The sequence below is a fragment of the Rhinoderma darwinii genome, chromosome 12, assembly GCF_050947455.1.
Source record: "Rhinoderma darwinii isolate aRhiDar2 chromosome 12, aRhiDar2.hap1, whole genome shotgun sequence".
NCBI classification, from domain to species: domain Eukaryota; kingdom Metazoa; phylum Chordata; class Amphibia; order Anura; family Rhinodermatidae; genus Rhinoderma; species Rhinoderma darwinii.
The window spans coordinates 63,679,934-63,694,462 of NC_134698.1; the positions used below are offsets into that span (position 1 = coordinate 63,679,934).

Sequence of the window (14,529 nt, forward strand, 5' to 3'; positions counted from 1 at the left end):
AAAAAAACAAACCATAAATGCCAGATAGAAGCTTTCTCGTAAACAGTCAAGTAAAAAAACAAACAACAGGATAAGGCTGTTAGAGTTCAGCTACAGTTATAGAAATTAAGTCAATAAATGCCTTAAAGAGGCTCTGTCACCAGATTAAAAGTGCCCTATCTCCTATATAATCTGATCGGCGCTGTAATGTAGATAACAGCAGTGGTTTTTATTTTGAAAAACGATCATTTTTTAGCTAGTTATGAGCAATTTTAGATTTATGCTAATTGGTTTCTTAAGAGACAACTGGGCATGTTTTTACTTTTTGCCAACTGGGTGTTGTACAGAGGAGTGTATGATGCTAACCAATCAGTGACCAATCAGTGTCATACACTTCTCATTGTTCCAGCCCATTGTTACAGTGTGATTGTGCAGTGAAAGAAGCTGGGCTGGAACAATGAGAAGTGTATGAGGCTGATTGGTCAATGATTGGTTAGCCTCATACACTCCTCTGTACAACGCCCAGTTGGTAAAAAGTAAAAACATGCCCAGTTGTCTATTAAGAAACGAATTAGCATAAATCTAAAATTGTTCATAACTTGCTCAAAAATGATCGTTTTTCAAAATAAAAAACATTGTTCCCTACATTACAGCGCCAATCAGATTATATAGGAGATAGGGCACTTATAATCTGGTGACAGAGCCTCTTTAAAGAGGCTCTGTCACCACATTATAAGTGGCCTATCTCCTACATAAGGAGATGGGCGCTATAATGTAGGTGACAGCAGTGCTTTTTATTTAGAAAAACGATCTATTTTTACCACGTTAGGAGCGATTTTAGCTTTATGCTAATTACTTTGTTAATGCCCAACTGGGCGTGTTTTTACTCTAGACCAAGTGGGCATTGTACAGAGGAGTGTATGACGCTGACCAATCAGCGTCATGCACTTCTCTCCATTCATTTAGTCAGCGCATAGGGATCCTGCTAGATCAGTATGTGCTGTCTTATACTGACACATTAACGATACTGAAGTGTTTAGACAGTGAATAGACATTCCTTCCAGCCAGGACGGGATGTCTATTCACAATCCCGACACTTCTGTAGAGTTTCTGTAGTACTTACAGCAGAGCAAGCGTAATCGCGCGAGATCACGCTGTAAATGACAGGTTACAGCGAGATTACGCTTTGCTCTGCTGTAAGTACCACAGAAACGTTAGCAAAGTGTCGGTATTGTGAATAAACATCCCGTCCTGTCTGGAAGGAATGTCTATTCACTGTAAGTATAAGACAGCACATACTGATCTAGCAGGATCCCTGACTAAATGAATGGGGAGAAGTGTATGACGCTGATTGGTCACTGATTGGTCGCGTCATACACTCCTCTGTACAACGCCCACTTGGTCTAAAGTAAAACTGGTTTATACACCCCTTTTATATGTCCTATTGATGCATGTTGAGTTGACTTACGGGGCAGTCTCCCTGGTTGTGAGCCCCTTCTATTAGCTAAAGCCGAGAGGTATGTCCCGAGTGGCTGTTGGCTGATTTCTATAGGTGGCCTTTACATTGTGGCTCCAGCAACAAGACCCTCCTCAATCTCCTTGCTACCAGGAGAATTTCAGAAGAATCCGAATTTATGGCAATTTGACAATTCTGTTTTTCTTTTAAAGCTTTTTAATTTATAGTGGGCCATTGTTGGTGTCTTTTTATACATTGTGATCGGTATGACCATTTTTACATATAGACAATTGGGTTGTCCATAAATCCAGCAGCTCACTGCACTCATTCTCCATTATACAAAAAGCGTTAGTGTTCCCAACTAACAGATTAGAAAGATCGCCAAAATCTTGCATGATTAAGGTTATCATAAGGAATCCCTCTGGTAAGGGTGGGGTAGAGGAGCTCATGAGTCTATACTATCTGAAGAACATCTTTCTAGATCTTACATCTTGAAGGATCATTTTGGAACACAGAAAAGTGTAACCTGTGAAGATCCTGATTTATTTTATCCTTAGACCAAGACTTTGGATGCATCCCTCAAGGATTCTGAACCTTCACAAACTTTGTTATATGACATTTATTCAAATTATTTACCATATTGAAATACATGACCCAAAGTGTGTACATTGCATAAAGGCAACCCCTTGAAGCTGCTATCGAGCTTTTGGAGAGGTTAGGGTTGACCTCATTGCTCTCTGCTCCTCTTTAATAGTCTTCACCACCACTGAAAATATTAGCAAAAAGGATGCTATTGGCTTGATGGTTATTCTATTCTGCTTTCCTAACATTGGACAGAAAATTTGGGTATAGACATAGTAGAAGTATTTTTAACTAAAACCTGCAGGTCTGTCCTCTCTAACCCCTGATAAACAGCGGTTCACCTCGGGAAACTGCGTCTGACTGGACATTTCCACTGCAGGCCGTCTAAATAAATGGCTTTTCATGTAAAGCATGGACGGCCCGACGGTGTCCGCCAGAGTAAGTGCTGCTTTTAAAGAGTGGCTCTCCATTTTGACTCACAGAGAGCAGTGGACCTTACTCTATGAGGTCCTTATGTCTAACAGGGCAAATGAAAAGTGGTTGGCTTCATGAGAAAACCCCTTTAAATAAAATACGATCTAATCCAGATTGAATAATTTAGAATATTGATGTATAATAAAACAGGAATATCACTTTGAATGTATAACCTTCAGTGAAAATGACACATCCAGACTTTTTTCAATTTTAGTTCTTTTCCACTGCCACCACATTGTCCTAGTAAATTAATCTCTCTCGATAAAATAAAGTTTGCCCTTATGCATGCTGGCATAGTGCATTTCATTACTGCTGATAGCTAAGTCATGCAAATGTCTGAACCTGCCCAAGCTTGTACAGTCATTGCACCCTTGTGTAACACAGACGTGTAAGCACCTAACTACTAAGCCGGCTTAGGACACAGAAAATATTTCCGTAGGTGTTATATACAATATATTATTTTACCTCTTTAATTAATGCATTTTAGGAAAATAAACATGAATACCGTTTCTTAATATTACGCAATCAATTCTGATTAGAATTTTTTTTCGAATTTTTCATGAAAATTGAGATATGAGTCACTTCTGTGCAAGCTACATTTTTTCTTCAAAGCCAATCGGATATCTAAGCTATTAAGATGCTTTATCTTTAGGATATAGATGCAGTGTGCTATAGTAAACCACAAAAAGCAAAATGACTTATGGAATAAACTGGTTTTATATAATTAGACATACTTTATTTTGTCCATCGGTGTGCCTATGCCTGTGCCCATAAAGGCAGACTACACTACTGCTATGGGTTCTGGAGACAAGGGGTCTTGGTGTGGAACAAGTGCCAATTTTAGAATCAATATAGGTCGCTTGGGAAAGTAGTGTTTCGGCTCCAGTTTTCTGCTATCTCCTGGTGTCAACAGAGTTGAAGGGAATATATTAAAAGCGCTGAAATTTGTGACTTTCCGAAAGAGCAGAGAAAAAATTGCAAGGCCTCCGACAGACCAACAGGGTAACTCTCCAGAAACTGGCGTAAGTTATGGTGCAAATCTACACATATTCATAGCATTTCATTTCTGTTGCATGGACAGTCCGCACCTTTTAATAAATTTGGCGCATTCCCGCCAACGTAAATTAGTTTAAAGACCGGTGTTTAATATATTCTGTCACGGCTGTGGGGTTTGTGGACCCTATGAGCCGCTCTGCCGTTGCAGCTGGCCAAACAAAAGTCAATAACAGTCTTTAGAACTGGAGTACCTGTATAGAAGTTTTTACAGACACGTGGCTTGGCAGAAACTATGGCGTAGCAGACTCCTCGGCACAGATGACACTTGGAATGGCTAATGACACTAGGCATGACAGATGACACTTGGTGTGGCAGATGATGCTTGGCAGATGACACTTGGCGTGACAGATGACACTTGGCGTGGCAGTTTGCAGGTAAGTCGGCGTTTGCAGGTAAGTCGATGTAGCTACTTACATGCAAATGCCGATGCTGCTGCAGAATCAACTGTAGCCTCTGGTGCCGATGTGTCCCCGCTCGTCCGACACGATGCAGGACCTGTGAGTGACGTCACAGCGTGATCTCTCGAGAACACGCTCTGTGTCTGCACTGCCAGAAGCTGGGCGTTCTGAAGAGAAGTGGATGATACTTCTCGTCAGAACGCCCAGCTAGTAAAAGTAGTAAAAACGCCCCGATGTACGCACATAATACACGCCCAGTTGGACTTTTACTTTAAACACGCCCACTTGGACTTTTGCAAGCCTCATTTGCATAAATACAAAAATGCTCGTTTTTTTAAAAATAAAAACGTTACTGTAATCTACATTGCAGCGCCTATCTGCTGCAATAGCAGATAGGGGTTGCAAAATCTGGTGACAGAGCCTCTTTAACACTTCTACACCCTACAGCTGCTGTCCATGAAATAGGAGTTTTCGGACTGAATTTTTACACAGTCGATGTTGTGTGCCCTATATGTAAAACCTTATTTACCTTCACCTGGGGAACGCTCATATTAAGTTGAAATCTCCCAGCATTGCTTGCGGGTCAGTGGAATCACATAGCTCTGGTGATTTGTGGTCATCTCCAGGCACCGGATAAATAGGGCTTCGACTGTGGACAACTCCGTCGTTCAGTTGTTTGAAGCGGTCACGGCGCTTGTGCGATTGATGATTTCCCTTCATTTCCTTTACTGCTCCATACTGTCAAACAACACACTTGTAGCGGCACTTCACATTATTACAGCTTTCTCACGTTCAAGTGAATAGTAGAAGGTTGCAAAACTGTGAACCGCCTCTATAAGTGTGTTGGCGTTGTACGGTATGGAGCAGTAAAAGGAATGAAGGGAAAGCAGCGATCGCACGAGATCCATGGCCCCTTCCAAAAGCTGATCAGTGGGGGTGCCAAGAGTCGGACCCCCATCAATCAGATATTGATGGCCTATCATGGGGATAGGCCATTAATTCTATCTCTTCGGATAACCCCTAAAGACTAGTTTGCTCATTGGGAAAGTAAAATTAAATGACCCAGTCTAATTCCTACATTTCCTTGGAAATATGGAATCCAAAAGAGCATGCCACTATTTTGTCAACCTGCAGGGCTGCAAGGAAATGTTGGAATTATTTTTACGCAATTTATAATCTACCAATAGACTCCAGTTTACACAGTCTGTCATAAAACAGCCCTTGTCTGCTGACTAGTCAGTTACATATATATTATCTACAGGTTATTACAGTATTTAACTTGAAATATTCCAAAACTAAGATTTTATTATGTAATTGCAATTTATGCAATTTCCTGTCGTAGAGTGACACTTCACTTTATTTTTTAAGTAGAAGCAGTTTGACAGAATTAAATATTAAGACGTTCAGCTCTGCTACTTTTATAATTTCTCCGCAGAATACTTGGGGAACACTACTACAGCAATAATTCACGAAGCTCCTTTCCAATAGTATAGGACAACATTATAAACAGGACTTTTATAAAGTTCTGTCCTCATGTGACACTACTATGACGCTGAGACTCTACAGATCCAGCACAAAGCATATGAACCATTCTCTCTGAATTTATTTTTATACTCAAATTGAGAGATTCAGAAATTTACTCTATTCCTGGTGCCATTTTGTTGTAGCCAACTGTATCAGAATATATTAGGTCTGAGCCACGGAACAATGGCCGCTGCTCTGGATTGCTGGGCAGAGAACAGAAATAATTCTTGCTTGTTACAGAGAAGTAAGTGATGTGCAGCCAGAAAGAAGCTTTATGTCTACACACACATCCCCAGGGCTCTTATTACAGCCGATGTGGTCTCAACAGACTAGAACAAAACAAGAAGATCTATGTCAATGCCAACAGAAGGGAAGTGACGTCAGCTTGAGGTAAGCAGGATATACGTGCTCTAGTGACCAGTCTCTGGGAATACAACTTCTTTGCATGTTTTGCAGAAGTCTCTAGATTACAGCAGTCATTTTGGAACAATGAAATAATGACACAAATAAAAATCCTGTGATGTCGCACATCCCGGAAAATCATTCCAACGTCATATGTATGGGTATCCATCTACCAGTAATAGTAATAAGAAATATAAAATATTAGTAAAATAAATAATAGCTACTGGGGCGTAGTTCTAGAGGGTGCAGCGGTAGCAGCCGCTCCCGGGCCCTTGTACCCGAAAAGGTTCAATGGCTCCTCTGCCATATAAAAGCACATCGGTATTATAAGTGGCAAATTGTAGGTGGGGGGCCCGTATTACATATTTTGCATTAGGGCCCTGTTACAGTTACGTCAAGTTACGACTCGGAATAGTAATGATTATAGAGAAATTCCTTTAATCTGGCATCCAGCGCCAAGACAGACATTCAAATAGTCCGACACTTGTTTGTAGCACAACTGCAAGATAATGTGGATTTTAAAGACAGAAAGGACCAATTACAAGACAAAAAACTCAAGGGGGTCTAGTTTTATAAAATATGACTGTATAGTACATAATCTGAATAGAATTTAAATAAAAAAAGTCATCATTTTTTCCTTTGTATAACATTGGAGGCACACGGAGTTAACCACAGTCACATGGCAGTATTTTGATCAGTATTTGTGAGCCAAAACCAAGGATGGGTCAAAATCTTTCCATTATATGTCCCACTCCTGGTTTTGGCTTCCAAATACTGGTGGAAAATACTGAACAAAATACTGCCGTGTAAACGTGGCCATACAGCATGCGCCCATAAAAAGCTATGGGTGCCATATTACAGATCCATAATGCAGTGTGCATAAGGCCTTATATTATTTCCTTCTAATAATCCAGAATAATCTGGATTGATGTTTATTAATGCTGGATTAAGGGGCACCCCTCAGAAGGCCGTGCCATTTCAACTCATGGCTCGGGGATCCCTGTTCCTCTTTGCTGTGGGGCTCTCTAATAACTTCTATAGGAACTGCGTATAAAACAAATACAACAAGGGACCTAAAATATGTTATCCCATAATTTGGGAGCGCCCGTTTCTACCATCAGTACCTGCTGTACTCTGGATAAAAAAAAATTCTGCGGACCTTATGACACTAGACATGGAAAAGAAGAATGACCCCTTTACCCCAGTACTATAAGGTCAGTCTAATGGTATGATGCTTTGGTGCTCCGGCTTCACAGAATTATGTACTTCAATGTCAGAGCCCCTTTGATATATTGGATTTAAAGGGGGACTAGACTACAGAGCTGATTGCCGCAAGTCAGATTCTGACTTCCTAAAAAACACTTTTTGCAAGTACTGTGCTTGCTTGGCAGCCCCCAAAGAACTTTGAGAAGTGGCCTAGCAACTGGCATTACAACCAGCAGGTGACACAACCGATTCTCCTAGGTCCTGAAGAGGACCAGCAGTGTTACTCCCTATAGAGCAGAAGAGATTTTAAGGGAAACTTATTATTGCCAAAATCTTTGCTGTTGTCCCAAATTCACATAGTAGTGCTCCATTTCTGTGAATATAGCACAAATACAGTCGTGTATTACACACTAAAATGTGCGTTAAAAATGTCTGTCTAAAGCTTCCTTGTTTTTTTTCACATGTGTGTCACTAAATTATGTGTACTAGTGTAAAAAAAGGAGTAATGTCAATTCTTGGCACATTTTACGTGCCATGTATTTTATTAAAAGGCAAATAACACATTAAAAAAAATGCATCCAAAAAGCATCAAAAACACATAAAATTACACATATTCATTAAAAAGCCTACAAATTACACCATGTGAACATAGCCCAACCATGGGGGAAGGGGTTGTCGGCAGAAAGGTTTGATGAGTCATGGCTTTACTTTATCAGATAGCTTTTTCCAGTAGGTTGGATAGTTCTCCTTGCATACCTAGAGAAGACATACTTATTTTAATCCGACATCAAAGGGACCTGATAGTCGCTATATTATCAGATGGACATAGAAAATATATAAACTTACTTGCAAAGGTCTAGAACAGTAAAAAAAAAAAGGGCAAAAATAAAATATTAACACAAAGTATGATACTAAAACTTTCCCTTGGTTTTCTGCTTATCTTGTAATTCTCTGCTTGAAATAAGTGCCGGATTATCGGATATATTTACATCTCTTTAAAAAGGAACCTCTTATTGTCTCACAGTCTGTCGGGAAACTGTAGGTTCTAAAAAAGTTAGAGCATCCAAAGCTCTACAGAAATCATCCCATCACCCACCATTCTCTGCTATATTGGAGGATGGTACCAAAGCGGCGGGGGACCGTCATTGAGCACCCTTCTCATAGACGTGGGCTCTGTAATTATTTCATTCTGTGGTTTATGTAAGAGTGGTAAAGGAAGGAGATGAAACAAGAGAATATTGCCATGCAGTGGGTGGCTAATTCTAGTTATTAATCCTCTAGTTCGTATAGCAGACATAAAGACTTGCGTTGATAAAAGCGACCGGTTTCTGCATTTTTTTTTTTTTTTGTAAATTAGTCCAGATAGGTCTATAAACCAAGATATAGAATCATTTATACCAGTGAACGTCGACGCTGTCGAAATTAAAATATGAAGGGGCTTTAATGAGTTTATGGAAGACGCTAGAAATTGCATTACGGTGCATGTTATATAATGATAATCTGGGGGTCAAAGAATATTTTTGTTTTTAAAGGGGAAATGCAGTAAAAATGATCTTCTGATATGTCATAGATGCACATGAGATCACATCAGGATTGTGATCTCGGAGCACTGGTTTCCCCATTAATGGCTCTATAGGGAGCGTAAAGAGAATTTCCATCTTTAACACCATGTTGTTTTTAGGTCCAAAATTCTGTGCTGATCAATCTTTTAATAGATCTTTATAGCAGTTTCAGCTCGGAATTTCTGATACAGAGCTCCAAATCCCCTGCTGCACAGCCAGTTGAATGATAACATGTCAGAATTCTTTTATTGGGTGGCTTTTCCCCATTGAGAAACATTGAGGCCACCTGATGATAGCAGTAACCCGGGCTTTTACCACAACCAAAAGTCACCATGGAGTCCTAGCCTAAAGGGTATGTGCACTTTTGTAAAAAAAATTATATTGCTCCAGTTCATCTAAAATGAAAATAATCCATAGGTAAGCAAGGAGAGAGGATGAGGGGGCAGATAGAGTGGAGTAACACATGTCTGCAGCATCAGACTGCACATCGGGTTTGTTTGTAGTCTGTAACCATGGAGACACAGAGATCTGCATTTTTAATCTAGACTATTTGCAAAATTTCTTATAATTTTTTTTCCTTTTAGCTGCATTAGAGCAATAAAGACAATGTTTGCAGATGTGCCATTAGAGGCGTTGTTTCATCAGAGACAACCGCTTTCATTTTACTTACACCATGGCGATCAGCCCGCCACCCCTGGCAAAAAAATTGATTTTGCTGGGGGAAGCCTTCTCTGGTCCGACATTTCCTCTGCAGCCGCCATTGTTGAAACCATGACTTCATAGTTGGCAAGGCACAGCGCCATACACTTCCGTAGCGGCTGTGCCTGGGATTGCAGTTTCGGTCCCATTCAAGTGAATACTGCGGAGATCTGCAATCCCAGGTACAGCCACCAGGGCGCTGTGTTTGTCAAACTATGAAGAGGCTGTGGTGTTCGTCGCCATGGCCACTTCAAACAGCTTATTGGTGGGAGTGCAGAGAGTCAGGCCCCCACCGATCTGATATTGATGACCTATCCTAAAGTAGACCATCAATATAAAAGTCCCGGATAACCCCTTTATTGCTAGATGACGCTGCTGATAGAATACGTTTACGCTTGTTAGATCTTATAGCACCTGTTCCTTTGTTTATTGATGACAGATATTAGAACCTTATCCTGAGAAATTAAAGGGGTTTTCCAGTTTTGAGTAAATAAAATTTAATCAATGTGCAATGACATGCTGGGGGTTGTAGTTTTGCAACAGCTGGAGAATCAGAGGTTAGGGACCAGTGCCTTACATTATAGGGTGACTGACTGCTGAAGGAGCAGGACTAATCATGCCTGGTCAGAGGACTTGGAGTGGTCTCAGACTGTAGTCACACACAGCGTATGGTATCTTTTACTTCGCTGTGTTTTTTTTAGCATTTTATTTTGAGATAAAATGCTTGCCCAGATGTTCGTTAGAAGTCTATAGTGAAATATGTAAATTTCTACATAGCTAGCCTTTTTGTTTGCGGAGTTTTGGTTTGTGATGTTTTTGGAGTCAGCAAAACACAGCATGATCTACGTATGGCAATTTTTCAGGCGTTTTTCTCCATAGGTTTCTCAATAGAACGTCAAAAATGCCAGAAAAAACAGCCGTACAAAATGACAATAAAAATGTATGTAAAAAAATGCCATAAAAACTGTTCAAACTGCAGGCGATTTTTACAGTCGTTTCAAAAAACAGAACAAAAACCTTGTGTAAGGGTATGTTTATACACAGCGTAATCAATGCGGATTTAATTGCGGGAAATCCGCAGCATATTACAGCAGCAGCAGAGTGGATGAGATTTGAACCTGCGGAAGAAATCAGTCAAGAAACCGCTCATAAATTGACCTGCGGTTCGGTTTTTTTAATACTCTGTGTACTTTTCCTTTTTGTCCTGTGTAAACATAACCTAAAAGAGGCCAAACAGCCATAGACAGGTCTGCGGTTTGTCCGAAGGAGGTGGTGGGTGGATTTGGCTCATTTCTTGGGACACATATAGTGAAATCCATGCCTATAATTTTGTAAGCTCCAGTCATTTCTACAAATATGAACTATTAAACTGGCTTTTATTTCTTACAGATATAGTCGTGGACCAGACACTTACGGATAAAGAAAAACATCCCTCTTTGGTTAACACCCACGTGCGGGCTGGCTTTACAATGTCAGTTGTAAATAAAGAGCTCTTCTATGACTGTTTTCAAAATTTACTCTCTGAAAAAAAGAGAAGATAATTCCATATATCTGACAACTGAAAAGTACTGTGAAATAATTGAGCAGGTAAAAATTGCCAAAATTGAGAACAAAAAGTCATAGCTTTCTTACCGCCGTTTGAAAAGATTTCAGATCTGTTGTGTGGGTGACGAGGAGAAGCTTACTGCTCCATTATCTGAAACTAGAACTACGGTCCAATACCATATAACCAATGAGGATATGTATGACGTATTGCTTGAAGCTCACATCCACACAGGGAATGGAGGAAAGCACAGGATGCTTACGGTGTTAAAAAAAAGTTACAAAAACGTGACCCAGGAAGTGGTTCTGTTGTTCCTCAAGTTGTGCGTGACCTGCCAGCAGAAGATTAACTCTCAGAAGAATAGTATTCTGGTCAACCAGTCAAGTTCTCGGAGATGGAAAGCCGATGTCAGGTTGATTGGATTGACATGCAGTCACAACCCGATGATCAGTTTCAATTCATCATGGTTTATCAAGACTATGTAACTAAATTTGTCCGGTTGACGCCATTAACCTAAAAAAAAAAGCCAATGATGTAACCAAACAATTGTTGGACATCTTTTGCATATTTGGCGCACCATCCATTATCCAATCAGACAACGATAGAGAGTTTTCCAATGGTGTAAGTGCTGAATTAAAAACTTTGTGGTCTAATTTAAAACTGGTTCATGGGAAGCCACCATTTGGCCACAATCAATCCAGTGTTGAAACAGTCCACTAGGATATCCAGAACATGCTTCTGGCTTGGATGGATGTGGAAAAAATGTCAAAATGGTCAGAGGGACTACGCTTTGTCCAAATAACAAAAAATACAGATTACCATGATAGTATACACCAGTCTCCATACCAAGCCATGTTTGGCCGGAGCATCAAGATAGGACTGTCTACAACTTCTCTACCTACTGAAGTTGTGGATGAAATTGAAACAGAAGAAGAACTAGAGGTACTGTTACATACTGTAAAGAACAAACTATTCGAAATGGCAAGATATGGAAATCAAAATCTGGTCACTGGTACTCAAGAAACTAAAATAGTAAACTGATTAAACCAAAGTAAACTGATCAGTGAAGATTTGAGGGGCAAAGTTAAATGTATACCATACAGATACATAAATAAAATGTCTTCTAGCTATAATAGTCAGTTGTTATAATGAGGATTGCAGGAAAAAATTATTGTATGGTTTTCAAGAATTTGATCCTAAGGATCATTCTTATAATATAAACATGTTTAGGAAAACACAGCTAATAGTACTCTTAGTTGTGTAGAAAATGGCTTAAAGGCGTTGGTCCCATTAGGAAAACCTCTACCGTATGTGGACATCATACAGGAGTGGGTCCCTTGACATACTCTGCAGAAATGTGCACACACTGGCAGCTTACCCGGTGATAACAGCTGATTGTCGGGGGGTTCCTGGTGCATAACAGCTGATTGTCGGGGGGTTCCAGGTGCCAGTTCCTCTGCGATTAGATCACAATCAGTGGAACTGCATCACTAAAGGGGTTGGTCCTGTTGGGGCAACTTATTTACGGAGCAATCTATTCCCACTAGCATCATAGCTTCCAATCATCCCCAAGCCATAACCACTATGATGGATCCATTTTCGAACATATTCCAACAAATTTGATAGATCCCAGTGACTTAAAAATATTGAGCTATTGTAACAATATCTATCAGTACACCTCCCACCCTCACACTAATGATTGATGGCTGCCAATGTGTACAGCCAGATACATCGGTGACCAGCATTCATTGGTGGGGCAGGAGGAGGTGGAGGGAGGCAAAGAGAGCACCGGACTCATGTAAACAGCGACCTAATAACATTCTTTGCATTTTTTTGCTGCCCATTGTAGCTTAACGGGGTTAACCAACCACGTAATTCTTTTTAAAAAGAGCTGACATTGCTTTAATAAAATCAAAAGAAGTAATGCTCCCCCAACCAACCTTTTGCCGCTCCTGTGTTGGCACTTCCGTGTCCACAGTTGGACTCTGTTCTACCTGCTCCAGTGATGACATGTCAACACGACATGTGACTGCTGCAGCCAATCACTGTTGTGGTGACGTGGTCAATGCTGCAGGCAGGGGTTGGCTGCAACGGTCACATGTGGTGTCAACGTGTCATCGCTGGAGCAGGTAGAACAGAGACTAACGGGGGACCCGGGAACATTTTTTTATGTGGCTGGCCAACCCTTTTAAAAATGTGTACTTTCATACAATTTCTCAGAATGACTTATCCAGTGTAAATGAAGAAAAAGATGAACAATGAATTGCTGATCGATTGAAATGATCGTTAAATACAGCACGATTGGTAAATATCGCATTGCTCACGCAAAGATGCTCTACAAGGAGTGTCTCTCCATCTGGAGGACTCGGCACATCTGTGCATTTACATGAGAACCCATTGATGTCAGTAGGAACTGTGTAATTCTTAATTTCCCCTGTGGTGGCGCTGTAGGAGAATTGAACACTTGATTCAAGGTTTTCATTCAGTTTATAGTTGATCGCTGGCAGTCCTAGCAGCAGGAAACCCAAAAAGAGATTGCCCATAGTATACAACCTCTTTAAAGAATAATTGGACTCCTTTAATGTAGATCATCTAAACTCTTATAGACTTCAAACACAGTATTACAGTACATATTGCAATATTCACAATACCTACGTATTTACTTTGTTATGGATTCCTAAGAGACGCATATTCGTATTAATAAAAGGACTCTAGTTGTGCTGATGATTTCGTGTTTCTTTCAGCCTGAAATGTATGAGTTTCTGCAGAGTGTATAATGAAATGATTCTGAGACAAACAAAAGACTCTCCTTTGATGTATGGACTCCTAACTGCGTGCCAGATGAAATGGCTGGCGAATGTTGGCAGATGCAACAGGGACATGTTTATCACTGAGACTGTTACATAACATAAGCGTTTAGCTGCCAAGCCCTGCATAATATGTGTGCCAATATTGTCTCCGAAAAAGAGTAAACACGTCATTGGACATTAAAGATCTCCACCCACACTGTGAAATGTCACTTTGGGATTTAATCATAATGATTAGATATGTGTACAATCTCCCATCGTCTATCCTCTCATTCATCAGACCCATTGAGGTACTTCTAATGACTATACGTTTTTTTTTTGGATGGGGCCAACCCCGTATAGATGCAAAAAAATTGTTTATGTACCAGGAACGTCTCACTTGCAGGAGTGTAAAATAAGGTTTCTTTAATGTAGGGTTCGAACTTGTAAAATATATAATACAATTGTATGTTGTCTGAGGGTATGTTCACACGAGGTTATTACGTCCGTAATTGACGGACGTATTTCGGTCGCAAGTACCGGACCGAACACAGTGCAGGGAGCCGGGCTCCTAGCATCATACTTATGTACGACGCTAGGAGTCCCTGCCTCGCTGCCGGACAACTGTCCCGTACTGAAAACATGATTATAGTATGGGACAGTTGTCCGGCAGCGAGGCAGGGACTCCTAGCGTCGTACATAACTATGATGCTAGGAGCCCGGCTCCCTGCACTGTGTTTGGTCCGGTACTTGCGGCCAAAATACGTCCAGCAATTATGGATGTAATGACCTCGTGTGAACATACCCTAATAGTCGGGGATGTTTTTATACAGGCCTTGTGTGATATCATGCGGAGTCCTTA

At 40.5% G+C, this 14,529-nt stretch overlaps 1 long non-coding RNA gene across 1 annotated transcript in view; it reads left to right on the forward strand.

Moving 5' to 3' along the window:
* The window catches only part of LOC142664300 (uncharacterized), a 32,238-nt gene extending 18,081 nt beyond the window's left edge, over window positions 1-14,157 (forward strand). The window contains exon 3 of the long non-coding RNA XR_012851260.1: window positions 10,728-14,157. This is a non-coding gene — a long non-coding RNA (uncharacterized LOC142664300). The remainder of the gene's footprint in view (window positions 1-10,727) is intronic.
* The last annotated feature ends 372 nt before the right edge of the window (window positions 14,158-14,529 follow it).